We start from the raw sequence: 14,127 nt of genomic DNA on the forward strand, positions 1-14,127 counted from the left end.
CGTCAGCTCCTGCAATGTGAATGCTAGTCAGCTGAGTATTGTACCCTAAGTCCCTGCTGAATCTAGTTTACTGTTGAACCCCTGTCGTGTATATTTCAGTTCAGTTATTGTATACTTGAGCTCTGTGACATCTTGTTTGTACTTGTTTCTGTTTATCTCTTTGTTGACCTTTTTACTGTTCATCATTTTTGGGTTTCTTTTCTGATGTCTCATTTTTTTTTTAATTTGGAACACATTTCTCTGTTTGTTTATATTGCTTGACTCTTGTGGTCCATATGCATTAGAAGAAACTGCCTTTTCTCCCAGTTTTAAACCGTGCCTTGTGTAGAAGATGAAACTGATCATTCAACCCTGCCTCAGCTCCTGGTTGTCTTTCAAGCATGTGTTTGAAAATATGTACATATTTGTACATATCCAAATAGCCAATTTTATTTTTAATAGTTCCCAGGAGTTGAATGTGTACCAAAACCAGGCAGTGTTTCAGAGGGGGTGGGAATCTTAACTCCTCGATTAAGCTTGATTGGAGCGCAGGCCTCAGGCAGCAGCTTTTAAAAAGAATGCAAATCTATCCAATTCTGTAAGGCCACAAGTGAAATGCCACTGGCCACCAGAAACAAGCAATTTAGAAGTACCCATGGGGTAGCAGTCATAAAAATGGAGCTCCAAACAAGTGTTTGGAGCACCTCCAGTGTTCCTAGATGTGTGCTATTTCTGAAGCCTGCCTCGAAAGCCATAGTTCCAGAACACGTGATTAGGCCTCTTCCACAGAAAGGCTGGGGATGTGTTTCAATCTGTGCAGTGCCCTGGGGTGGTAGCCTGCAAAAATTGTCTCTCTGGTTACACTGTCATGGGACCTAGTAACACAAACCCCCACAGGCATGAGATCCAGGAGAATAGGGGGTATTCCTTGGGTGGCAGCTGCAAAACCCAGAACACCAGACACATACAAGAGATTGCCTCCAAGAGATACTGGTGCTAAGTGACAATGGGTGAATGTGACGATTGTGCCCACCTTGAAGAGTCTCTGGAAAGCTTGTCATCAGCCCCTAGATACGTGTTTAATTAGATCTCAGCTACCATGATAAGGTCATAAGCCTCTTTCACAGAAAGACTGGGTTCCTCTGTCCGTTGCTTCTTTCTGTACACTGAAGGTGGTAGCTTTTTCAGAAATCAGAGGAAGAGCAGGAAGATGGTGGCTGCAGCCTTCATCCCTGGAGAGTACGGCGGACTAATGCTTTACAAGAAGCAAATTTCAAAGGACCGCTTCTGTGTTGGGCACTGGAGCACAGGGGTCTGCATACAAGCACTTTAAGGCCAATTACTTAGTTCACCACAGACTCACAGGGTGGTTTTCAAAGCCCGATATTTGGGGGCAATCTCTCTCATGTGCCAGTCTTCCTAATGTGGGTTCCTATGCTGAGAAACCTGTGTCTCAGCCTTTCCTACCTGCTTCCATGTATTTTATCCCCAAAGGGCAATGTTCCAGATTTCACTATAGATAGGGGTTATCCATGGGAGGAGGTGAGTTTAAGATCTTTGTGTATCACTATCTTGAACCAGAACCTAGAGGTGGATTTATTAGATTCAAGGATATGCAGACTTTCATAGTTTGTTGAATATACATTTTTCAATATCAGGAAAAAATGAACTACAGTACCAATTCTCAACTGGAAGAATAATTCTTAAGCAACATGACTCAGTAGCCTAATAAGACCATTAGGAATAAATGTTGAGTACAGTAACACGGTAATACCATTTTGATATATAAAAAAAAGCATAAAAGAATGAATAATGGAAACATAAAGTAGCTTTTCTGCATTGAGGAAGCCTGGGTTTATACTTTTACTGGTGATCCTTTCAGTATGCAGTACATGCTGCTTGGGTGATAGCATAATCTGTTTGATCCACCCCTGAGAAATTCTGTTTTTATATAATCTTCTCAGAAGGAGCTATAATGAACTGGATCAGTATAATGACCAGAAAAAACAACTGGAATTGGAAGGTTCACTTTAACTTAAAAACAAATGTGTGTTCATAGTGAGACCATGAAACGTAAGTCACTGCAGTATATATAAACAGAATTCTGTTCCTTACATGTAGTTTGGGAATGAACTTTGAACACAGCTGTAAGTTCATTATAACTTTTGTTGCACTTAGCCCACTGACATGTATACCCAAAGTGGGCAGAAAATCCAATGAAACATCTGGTCCTGCGGAATTGGAAATTTTGACAAAGTGAGAGTTGAGCAGGTGGACAGATTTAGATGTTTGAAACAGGCCAAATGATTAGTGGCAGTTTATAGAAACAAATTTATCTAACTCATGTGAATATTAGCTTTCAGTTCTTTGGTCAACCACTATGCATCCTGTTTTCTTAACAGTAAGGAGTGTGGAACCACAATTTTTGAGGGCTTTTGTTTTCATATTTCCATTTGGTTCAAGAATATAGATGAAAGAAATAAAAGCTCTATCAAGGACATGCTAAGAAACATACAGAAGGTAAAAGATGTACTCAGTATTGAAGAAAGTGTAGGATTTTAAGGGGCACAGGTACAGATTCATAGCCTTTCAGTGAGGAAGAGGAAGAGAAAGAACTAACACACATAGGTGGAAATGCTAGTTAAGGTGACTAATAGTGAAAAGACCCAATTATATTTGTTACAGGTTCGTGGTAGTATTCTGGATTATTTTAATTTTTAGCTTTTTAAATTGTGAAATGAGCATATGTTACTTCTATAAGAAAATAAGTAACAACAAAAGAAGCCAGTAATTATATGTGATTTGTGAGTTGTATTTCAAATCTCATCCTGGAGGGCAATGGTAGTGTTTGAAAGAGCAGCAGCATTACCTGTAAACTTGTTAGAAATACAAATTTTTGAATTACACTGAATCAGACTCTCTAGACGCAGAACACAATAATTGGTGATTTTATAAGGTCTCCAGGTGATTTTATTTGGTTTGGAGAGAGACAGGTAAGAGCAGAGAGAGAAAGGGGACAGAGGATCCCAAGTGAGCTCTCAAGAACCATGAGATCATGACATGAGCTGAAATGGGATGCTTAGCCAGCTGAGCCACCCGGGTGCCCCAGGGTCTCCAGGTGATTTTGATGCAACTCAAGTTTGAGACCTATTGTTATAAGATATCATCATTTCCTTTTAAAATATCAACCAAATCTAACTTAAACACATTAAACAACTTACCACGGTCACTCAGATGGCAAGGGATAGAGTGAGGATTATAAATGAGCCTTTTTGAGATCATAAGCAAGTATATTTTCTGTTAAGTACCATTACCTTCAATAAGAATGTGTTTTTTAAAAAAGGAGCAAGTGTATATAGCTACTATTGGGCTGACATAATTTATTTTGGCATCTGTAAATGCACAATTGCTGGAATGATTGTTAAAGGACAAGTTAAAGTTTCCTTATAATTACAACACGTACAAGGCTCAAAAACTGGCTGAACTGCAGAACATCGTCTATATGTCTGAAAAGTATAATTAAATGAATGGAAAACTAGCATCTTGTTAGTTTGGATTGCTATAACACAGTAGTCTAGACTGGGTGAGTTTTACAAACAATAGAAATTTCTTACAGTTGTGGCAACTGGAAGTCCAAGATTAAGGTGCTAGCACAGTCAGGTTCTAGTAAGGACCCTCTTCCAGATAGTATATTGCCCTGCAGACATCTCACTGTTGTCCTTAAACAATGGAAAGAGAGTAGCTAGCTCTCCTGCCTCTTCTCATAAAGGCACTAACACCATTCACAAGGGCTCTACCCTCATGACTTAACTACTTCTCAAAGATCCCACTCTAAATACCATCACATTGGGGATTAGATTTCAACATATGAATCGGTTCAAATCCTCTCCCTAACAACATGGTTATAATTAATATTCTTTCATTAATCATTCCTATCCTCCTCACATGTAGCTTTTCTAACATTAGTCGAACGTAAGGTATTAGGACATGTACAACTTCACAAGGAGCAAACATGGTAGGGCCATATGATCTGCTTCAACCCACTGCAGACACCATAAAACTCATCACCAAAGAACCCCTCTGACCCATCACATCCTCTATATCCATATTCATTATAGCACCCATCCTAGCCCTAACCATATATTCCTCTACCCATACCATATCACTTTATCAACATAAACTTAGGAGTACTATTCATACTAGCTATATCAAGCCTCGCCGTTTACACAATCCTATGATCAGGATGAGTCTCAAATTTAAAATATGCTGTAATTGGAGCTCTACCAGCCCTAGCCCAAACAATCTCATACGAAGTCACATTAGCCATTATTCTCCTATCAGTATTGCTAATAAATGGGTCCTTCACACTAGCTACATTATCACCCAAGAACACACATGACTAATCCTTCCACCTGACCGTTGGCCATAATATAATTCATCTGAACATTAGCAGAAACAAATCGGGCTCCATTCGATCTAACAGAAGGAGAATCAGAATTCACTTCCAGATTCAACTTTGAATATACAGCAGGTCCCTTCATCCTATTCTTCCTAAAGGCATATGCAAACATTATCATAATAAACATCCTCACAACAATCCTACTCTTCGGAGAATTCCACAACCCATATATACTAGAACTATATACCGTTAGCTTTACCGTCAAAACCTTACTCCTAACAGTCACTTTCCTGTGAATTTGGGCATCCGCATGTGGTCTATGATAACCATGAGATTAAGAATTGGCCTAATATTCCCAATAAGGTTTTTGATAGGAAAGAGTGAGTACAGACCCTGGAGCAGTGAACACAAGCTCTCTCATATGCCTTAACAGCATGAAGAGAATTTACTTACATGAGCCTTGGAGGTTAAAAGTTGGAGTTCAAAATTTGGACTCAGTGTTTCATTGATTACTTCCCCTTTTATTGTGCCTTCATAAAACTACTAAAAAAGTTAGAAAAGATATTTATGACATTATATTTGTTTTGGCATCTTTCCATTCAGTTGCCTTTAGAGTTATAAAATTGTTAGATTTAAATTGTAAACTTTAGCATTTGAATTTATTTTTAAATGTTATTTTTGAGAGACAGAAACACATGAGTGAGGGAGGGGCAGAGAGAGGATCCAAAGCAGCTCCACCCCTAACAGCAGGGAACCTTATTCTGAGCTCAAATCCAAGAGCTGTGAGATCATAACCTGAGCCAAAGTCGGTGGCTCAACCAACTGAGTCACCCAGGTGCACCCAGCATTTACATTTCTTAATGCATAGTAAAAACTTGTGTAAAAAGGTGTCATGGGTAAAAATCTCTTTAAGTATTTAGTATTTGTTTATAGTCCATCTCTGTGTTATGCAGAAGCAAAATTTGTAGAAACTGCATTCTAAAAACTGTTTAAATGCAAGTAAAATCCTAATTTTGGACCTTGGCAAAAGTAATTTTGATCAGATTTAGAAAGTAACCACTGACATGATTCTAATCAGATTTCAGAAACTCAAATCTACTAGATCACTGAGAAATTTTATTGAGCTTTGATGCTCACCAAGATTTTCAGCATCAATAACCTTGATAGCATAATTCAGTATGGATGGATTTAGAATAAAATATATCTCACTTTTAAAGCACAGTCACTGTAACTTCGACTATTTCTTGGTAGTATATCTATACTTTGTCTGCAGGAGTGTCAGGAAAAATACTAAGAGCAATGACTTGGGTTTCCCCATCTCCTTTGCTTTGTGAGGGAAGCTATTAATAATAATGTAGTTTTCACAAATTTATTTTCCTTTGTTCTGCCTGATTGAAAACCTCATGTAAGTGTGTACAAGACCTCATGAAAAGGTCAGAATCTAAGGACTTCTGACTTGTCACAGATTGAAATAGCATGGGTGGACAGGGCTGTCTTCTGAAGTGTTTCTCTGAAAGATTCTTCTTTGGGTTACCTGGCTGCCACAGTCCATTAAGCATCCAACTCTTGATATTGGCTCAGGTTATAATCTCACTGGTTCGCGGGAACTACCCTGAGCTTTGTCAGCCCAGATACTGCTTGGGATTCTCTGTCTCCCAAAATAAACTAAGAAAAAAAAAAGAATCTTTTCTGAACACTGGAAATATAACTAGTATCTGAATTTATGCTTATTTTTATCAACTAGGTAAAAGGTTTATCAATAGATATTGACCCTGCTTTCAACTGTTAGAACTAGTGACCACTATGAAACTAAAATCATCATTTTTTTTAGATGGTCTCAAAACTATATTGGCTTACATCCTACAATTCTGAACAGGATTGGATTATCTATTGGTTCATGTTGAAAAGACCCAGAACTATTTACTAAAAAGTAATCTTGGCTCAGTTTTCATGCCTCTCACTTGACAAATCATAAGGAAAAGTATGTAGTACTATCATTCACTTAGTTGCATTTATAATTTTGACTATTGACAAAGAATCAGCATTACAGAATACATAAGCACTGTAGCTTTTTAATTGAACCATAGCTCTCAAAGATCAGCCTAACTTGTCCTCAACAATAGGCAGAATGATTAGCATGCCTGTCATCTGTAAATATTTTTTGTGCAATGAGTATTTGCTCTGATATATAAAAGTAACATATTGAAAATGGCACATACATAGCAAACAAAACTGATAGCATTTGGGTTTGCAAGTATGGAAGCATAATGCCCCTATTTCTTGAGTTCTTTATATGTTAGTAATTGTCTTGAATTGTGTGCATGGACTGTTTCAGGAGCTAGTTAATGACTATTTCCAAAGTCATGTATTTCATGTAAAAATCCAAGAATAAAATAAATTACGGAGAGTAATCAAATGTGGTTAGGACTCCCCAGTACTTTTGTAAAAATAACCTCCTTCTAATTTCCTCCGAGTTGAGAAAGTACTTGAATGGATCTTCTTGTCCCTTTGGAAGAAGGAATTTCAACACCCTCAACATAGCAAAAAGCTTGGAAAGTTATCAACCTTGATTGAAGATGAAATGGTAAATATCCACTTATGAAGTGAGGTCCAAAATTTTATGGTTTGCCAAATTCCATACCATGTCATGATCCCCTTAAATTTTGAACTGGTACTGTGCATCAAGTAATGACAAATCATTACACATTGTCTCTACTAGTCACCTTTCCAGTTAGTCCCTACATGCCTCGTTTATTTTTTTTTTAAGAAATAAAATAGCATACATACAGTTAAAGTTCCTTATGTTCCCCCTACACAAGCCAACTTTGTCCACCCCTTCCCTGAAAATGAAATCACTATTCTTAGGTTAGGATACTAGTGTCTAAATTTTAAAATTTCTATTATGTACATATATATCCATGAAAAGATACCAGTCTGCTTGCTGTGTTTTTAATGTCTGTAATGGTATTGCATTCTGCACATTATTCTAGAACATGCTTTTGTTACTCAATATAAAGATTTTTAATTACTCCATTAAACATTTAGAACTAGTGATTCTTAGTTATTTTGGTAGTATACAGTATTACATTGATGTATGCACTATGGTTTAATTCTCTGTCCCTTCACTGATAGATATTTGTGTTGTCTTGTTTTTCTCTATTACAAATAATTCTATTGGCTGCACTGTGCATAGTTTTTGCACATAGGTATGAGAGGGTGCTAAGAAATTGATTTCTTAGTTTGTAGGACATGCTGTCAGTATAATGGGTTTGCAATTACGTTACTTGTGTTTTGCATTTCCCCAACTTCTAGTAATATTGTGGTCTCTGTTTTCATCCTTATTTGCCTAATTGTGTTCTCTTGAGTTACAATACATATTCTTTGGCAATTTTCTACTGGATTATATTCTTACTGACCGACAGGAATTATTCTGAGTTTTTCTACTGTCTGTAATACATGTTGGTTGTATTTTCTAGGTTACTTCCCTCCCTTTAATTTTCCCGTCTCTCTGTGCTGTTGAAGTTGTAAATGTTAGAGTCAGAATTACTCATCTCTTATGATTTATATCTTTTAAAGGAAAACATCGGCTGCCTAAATTACAGTTTTAATTTTTTGTTCACGTTTAGGTCTGTATCATATACATAATATATCTACTTCCTACCCTGGTATATATAAAAGTCCCACAAAGGCTTTAGTCTCTACTTGAGTGTTTTTCCTATTGATCTTTCTTTCCCTCAGACAATAGCATACATCTTAATCACCTTATCTTTATAATAAGTCTTGATATTTGATGAAACCAAGTCACCTCATTAGTTCTTTGATGTAAATTTTTGAAACCGTCTGAGAAATTACAGGAAATTTTGATTATAATTGCACTGAATCTTATGACTAATTTAAAAATAATTTACATCTTTAGTCACGCTTTCTAAACGTAAAGGTTATACATGTACCTTAGCATTTATTTAGGCATTTTATAGGTCTCATATATCTATTTGGAGCTTACTTTTATTGAGGTATAACCAGTATAGAGTAAAAGAAATCCTCTGGCCAATTTTGACAAATGTGTAAAGTCATGTAACCTCTACCTCAGAACATTTTCATCACCTCCAAAAGTTTCCCTGCATGCATTTGTATTAATGTGCTCCCCACTCACGAGCCCTTGCCAACCACTAATTTGATATTTCTTTCTAGAGTTTTTCCTTTCCAGGATACCATATAAATCAAATCCTGCTCTTTTTTCACTTAGCATCATACTTTAAGATATACCTGTGTTTTTTAAAAGAGAAAACTCCTTTTTAGCACTAAGTATTATTTCATTGACTGGACATACTATGATTATTTATCCATGCACCTGCTGATGGACATGTGGCATGCTTCTAGTTTAGAGGAGTATGAATGAAGCAGTCATAAATATTGACTCACAGGTTTCATGTGGACATACTTTTGCATTTTTCATGGGTAAATACCTAATTATTGATTGGATTTCTCATTCTTATAGTAAGTATTTACAAAAACTCATTAGTATTCATGACTTGTACACCCACCCCTGCCACCGCAGTCAGGAGGGGATAGTTAGGGGTATGAGCAGATTTATCTACTCTGGGACACAAAAAAGAGGCTATGGTTTGATATAACAACCAGAATATAAAGGAACTGACTAAAATTTTGCTCAATAGCAGGGAAATAGCTAGAACCCTGCCAGGGTTGGAGGGGCTAGCAAGTGCCACAGTTCATTTACCCCCTGCACTTGGATAGTACAGAGCAGGATCTGGGATTCCTCTCCAGCCTGCTGCATCAGTAGGTTCTGGGCACCTAGCCTATACCAGCTCTAGCCATTTCACCATGGGACCTCCAGTGAGGCGCACAATGGGACTTCCTTAGACAATGCTCACTACAGCTCCAGCTATCTCACCAACATGACACAGGCACAAAGCACACCAGAACACTCTAGGCCTGTACCCTCACCAGGACACCCCTAGTGTAGAGTGCCCTGGGACCTCACAGCCCACATGTGCTTCAGCTCCAGTTGTCCCACCAGCCCCAACCCCCACACTGCCCAGAACATTCAGGGATTTTCTGGCTTGTGCCTGCCATGGCTCCAGCCATTGCACTCGGGCTCACCAGTGCTCAATGACATAGGATCCATCAATCCACGCTAGTCTGGAAAAACATCCACCCACTAGGGTACTTGCTGTGATGAGTAACCCAGGAGCCCTCAGCCTGCGCTGCCTCAGCTCAGGATGCCCAGCTGCATGGAGCACCCCCATTCTTGTACCCAATCCACTTCAGCTATCCTGCTATGGCACCCTGTGCACACAGGACCTGGGGACCATCATGGCTTGTGCCCACTTCAGCTCCAGCTATCCCACCAGGATGATCCATGTGCAGACTACCCCAGGACCCCCAGCCCATGCCAGCTACATCTCCAACTAGACAGTTAAAGATGTCAAAAGCACCCAGTTGACACAGGGGACATTCCTATACAAGGCCATTTTTCCAATTTTAGGAGATACGCCTGGTTTGGGTAAGTCATAGAAAAAAAAGGTCAAACAAAATGATAGTATATAAGGATATGCTCCCAACAAAAGAATAAGACAAAACTTTTTAAAAAGAACTAAGAGCAGTAAAGGTAGTAGAACAATCACTTCTAAAGCTAGCATTAGGAATAAAAAACACTAATTAAAAACATATAAACTATGCCAACATACACATAAAATGTGGTACAGGGGACTCAAAATGTAATGGTTTCAGAATAGATACAAAATTAAATGACTATAAACTTAATATAGACTACTACATATGTAAGATGTTACATATGAACCTCACTGTAAACTCAAAAGCCTTTAAGAGATACACAACAAATAAAAAGCCAAACACAATATTGATGATTATTCCTTCTCTTGTGATTAAAGAAAGAGACACACTATGAAAACCAGTAAACAACTTACAAAGTGGCAATAAATACGTACTGATCAATAGTTATTTTAATGTAAATGTCCTAATGCTCTAAACACAAGACATACATGACAGAGTATATTTTTAAAAAGAAACATCTATATTCTGCCTACAAGGGACTCACTTCAGACCTAAAGACACAGAGTGAAAGTGAAGGAATGGAAAAAGATATCCCATGCAAATAGAAGTAGAAAACAAAACACCCCCCAAAACCCTAGGTAACAATGCTTTCATCAAAAATTAGACTTTAAAACAAAGACTCTAACAAGAGACAAAGGCATTATATAATGGTAAAGGGGTCTATCCAAGAAGAGAATATAACATTTATAGATATCTATGTACCCAACAGTGGAGTACCTAAATATATAAAACAAATATTAATAGACATAAAAGGAAAAAAAGACTGTAATAGAGTAATAGTAAGGCAGTTTAAAACTCCACTTAGATCAAAGGATAAATCATCCAGACAGCAAATCATTAAGGAAACAATGACTTTGAAAGACACATTAGCCCAAATGGACTTTACAAGTATATACAGAAAATTCCATCAAAAACAGAATATACTTCTTTTCAAGTGCACATGGGTCTATCCTCAGGGGAAATCACGTATTAGGCCATAAAACAAGTTTGAATATATTTCAGAAGACTGAAATCCTATCAAGCATCATTTCTCACCACAACATTATGAAACTAGATAGGAATTACAAGAAACACACACATATACAAACCCATGGAAGCTAAATGACATGTTGGTCAACAACCAATGGGTCAGGGGCACCTGAGAAGTTCAGTTGGTTAAGCGTCCAACTCTTGATTTCAGCTCTGGTCATGTTCTCACAGTTCCTAAGATGGAGTCCTGCATCAGGCTTTGTTCTGGCAGTGTGGAACCTGCTTTGGGATTCTCTTTCTCCCTCTCCCTCTCTGCTCTTCGCCTGTGTGTGTGCGCGCGCGCTCTCTCTCTCTCTCTCTCAAAATAAGTAAATAAACATAAAAAAAATGGGTCAATGAAAAAATACATGGAGACAAATTAAAATGGAAACAAAATGGCCCCAAATTTTGGGGATATAGGAAAAGGAGTTCTAAGAAGTTCATAGCAATACAGGCCCTCCTTAGAAAAACAAGAAAAATGTCAAACAATCTAACCACACATTTCAAGGGACTAGATAAAGAAAAACAAAGCCCAAAGCAGATAGAAGGAATGAAAGAGACTTAAAAGAATAGAAATAATCCATGAAACCAAGAGATGGTTCTTTGAAAAGATAAACAATTAAAAAAAATGTTTTTTGTATGTTTATTTTTGTAGGAGAGACAGAACGTGAGCAGGGGAGGAGCAGAGAGAAAGGGAGACATAGAATCCGAAGCATGCCCCGGGCTGTCAGCACAGAGCCTGATGCAGGGCTCAAACTCACAAACTGTGAGATCATGACCTGAGCCAAAGTCAGACACTTAAACAACTGAGCCACCCAGGTACCCATTAGAGATAAACAATTTTAATATTTTAATAAACCTTTACCCAGGCTCATTAGGAAAAGAAATGGAGAAAAGAGTCTAATAAATACAATGATATATGAAAAAGAGAAGTAGCATTCTTCCAAAGGTGAATCAGGAAGAAATAGATAATCTGAACAAACTAATTACTAGTAACAAAATTGAATGAGTAATCAAAAAACTCCCAAAAAACAAAAGTCCAGGACCAGATGACTACACAGGTGAATTCTACCTAACACGTTAAGAAAAATTAATATCTCCTCTTCTTAAACTAGAACAAAAGATCCAGAAGTAAATAATGCTTCCATATTCATATTATGAGGCCAGCATTATCCTGATATAAAAACCAGGTAAAGACATGACAAAAAAAAATGGCAAGCAAATATCCCTGATGAACCAAGATACAAAAACTCTCAACAAAATACCACATTGAACAATACATTAGAAGAGTCATGCAACAGATTCAAGGGGGATTTATTCCAGGGAATAAAGATGCTTCTCTATATCCACACATTTATGACATTAAACCTGAAGGATAAAAAAACCTATCATCAAAAGTCAACATCAATTCATAATCTCAACAAAGTGGGTTGAGACGGAATATACTTCAACATAACAAAGGCCATATGTGACATACCCACAGCTAACATCACACTCAGTGTAGTATGGGAAGTCCTAGCTATCAGACAAAATAAATAAATAAAAGGCATCAAAGAAGAACATGGTACCATATATAGAAAACTCTAAGGAATCCACCAAAAAGCCATTATCATTAATAATTCAGTAAATTAATAGGGTAAAAAATTAATTCACAGAAATGTGTTGCATTTTTTCTAAGGTTTTTATCACCTAGTGCTCATCATAAGTGCACTCCTTAATCCATATCATCTATTTTTACCAAACTCCTCACTCACATCCTCTCTGGTAACTATCAGTTTGTTCTCTGCAGTTAAGGTTCTGTTTCTTGGTTTGTCTTTCTCACAACGGTGATAATGGCTAATACACCAATAAAATTCAGCAATAATTACAACTGTACCAAAACTATTAAAATACCTATGAATATACTTACACAGTGAAGTGAAAGACCGGTCTTCTGAAAAGTATAAAACATTCATACAAGAAATTGAAGATGATACAAACATGGAAAGATATTCCATCCTAATGGTTTGGAAGAAATATTGTTAAAATGTCCATACTATCCAAAGTCATCTACAGATGCAATGCAGTCCCTGTCAGCATACCAATGCTATTTTTCATAGAAGTAGAACAAATAATACTAAATTTGTATGGAACCACCAACTTGAAAAGCCAATGAGCTCTTGAGAAAAAAGAACAAAGCCACAGGTATCACAATCTCAAATTTCAAGATCTATCATAAAGCTATGCTATTCAAATGAATATGGTACTGGCATAATAGACACCCATATCAAGGGAACAGGGTACAGAGGGCTGGAGTAAACCCACATTTACATGATTGGTTAATCTAAAACAAAAGAGGTAAGAATATTCAATAGGGAGAAAGCTGTCTCTTCAATAAGCGGTATTGGGAAAATTGGACCACTTCTAAAACCATACACAAAAATAAATTCAAAATATATTGTTGGATTCAGTTTGCTAATATTTTATTGAGAATTTTTGCATCCATGTTCATCAGAGATATTGGCTTATAGGCCACAGTGAGACCTAAAACCATAAAACAAACTCCTAAGGGGGGAAAAAAAAGCATAAGCAGTAATACTTTGGTTATCAGCTTTAGCAACATTTTCTAAATATATCTCCTCAGTCAAGAGAAACAAAAGCAAAAATAAATTATTGGGACTACACCAAAATTAAAAGCTTTTGTGCAGTAAAGGACACCAGTCACAAAATTAAAAAGGAATTTAATGAATGAAAAAAAGGTATTTGAAAAGGACATATCTGATAAGGGTTTAACATTTAAAGTATCTAAAAACTTAAATTCAACATACAAAAACTAAACAATCCAATTAAAAATGGGAAAAAAATCCTAAAAGACATTTTTTAAAGGAAGACATACAGATGGCCAACAGACATGTGAAAAGATGGTTGACATCAATCATCCAACAGGGAAATGCATCAAAACCACAAATGAGTTATCACCCCACACAGTCAGAATGGCTAGTACCAGAAAAAAATAATAAGATTAGGTGAGGATGTAGAGAAAAAAGAACCTTCATACACTGTTGGTGGGAAGGTCAAATACTACAACCACTGTGGAAAACAGTAAGTAGGTTCCTTCAAAAAATTAAAAGTAGCAATACCACACAATCCAGAAATTCCAATACTGG

At 37.0% G+C, this 14,127-nt stretch overlaps 1 long non-coding RNA gene across 1 annotated transcript in view; it reads left to right on the forward strand.

The window, feature by feature from the left end:
* Positions 1 to 5,809: 5,809 nt before the first annotated feature.
* Positions 5,810 to 14,127, forward strand: part of LOC128315775 (uncharacterized) — a 42,598-nt gene continuing 34,280 nt past the window's right edge. The window contains exon 1 of the long non-coding RNA XR_008298856.1: positions 5,810 to 6,962. This is a non-coding gene — a long non-coding RNA (uncharacterized LOC128315775). The remainder of the gene's footprint in view (positions 6,963 to 14,127) is intronic.

This window comes from Acinonyx jubatus, chromosome A1 (genome assembly GCF_027475565.1).
Source record: "Acinonyx jubatus isolate Ajub_Pintada_27869175 chromosome A1, VMU_Ajub_asm_v1.0, whole genome shotgun sequence".
NCBI lineage: Eukaryota > Metazoa > Chordata > Mammalia > Carnivora > Felidae > Acinonyx > Acinonyx jubatus.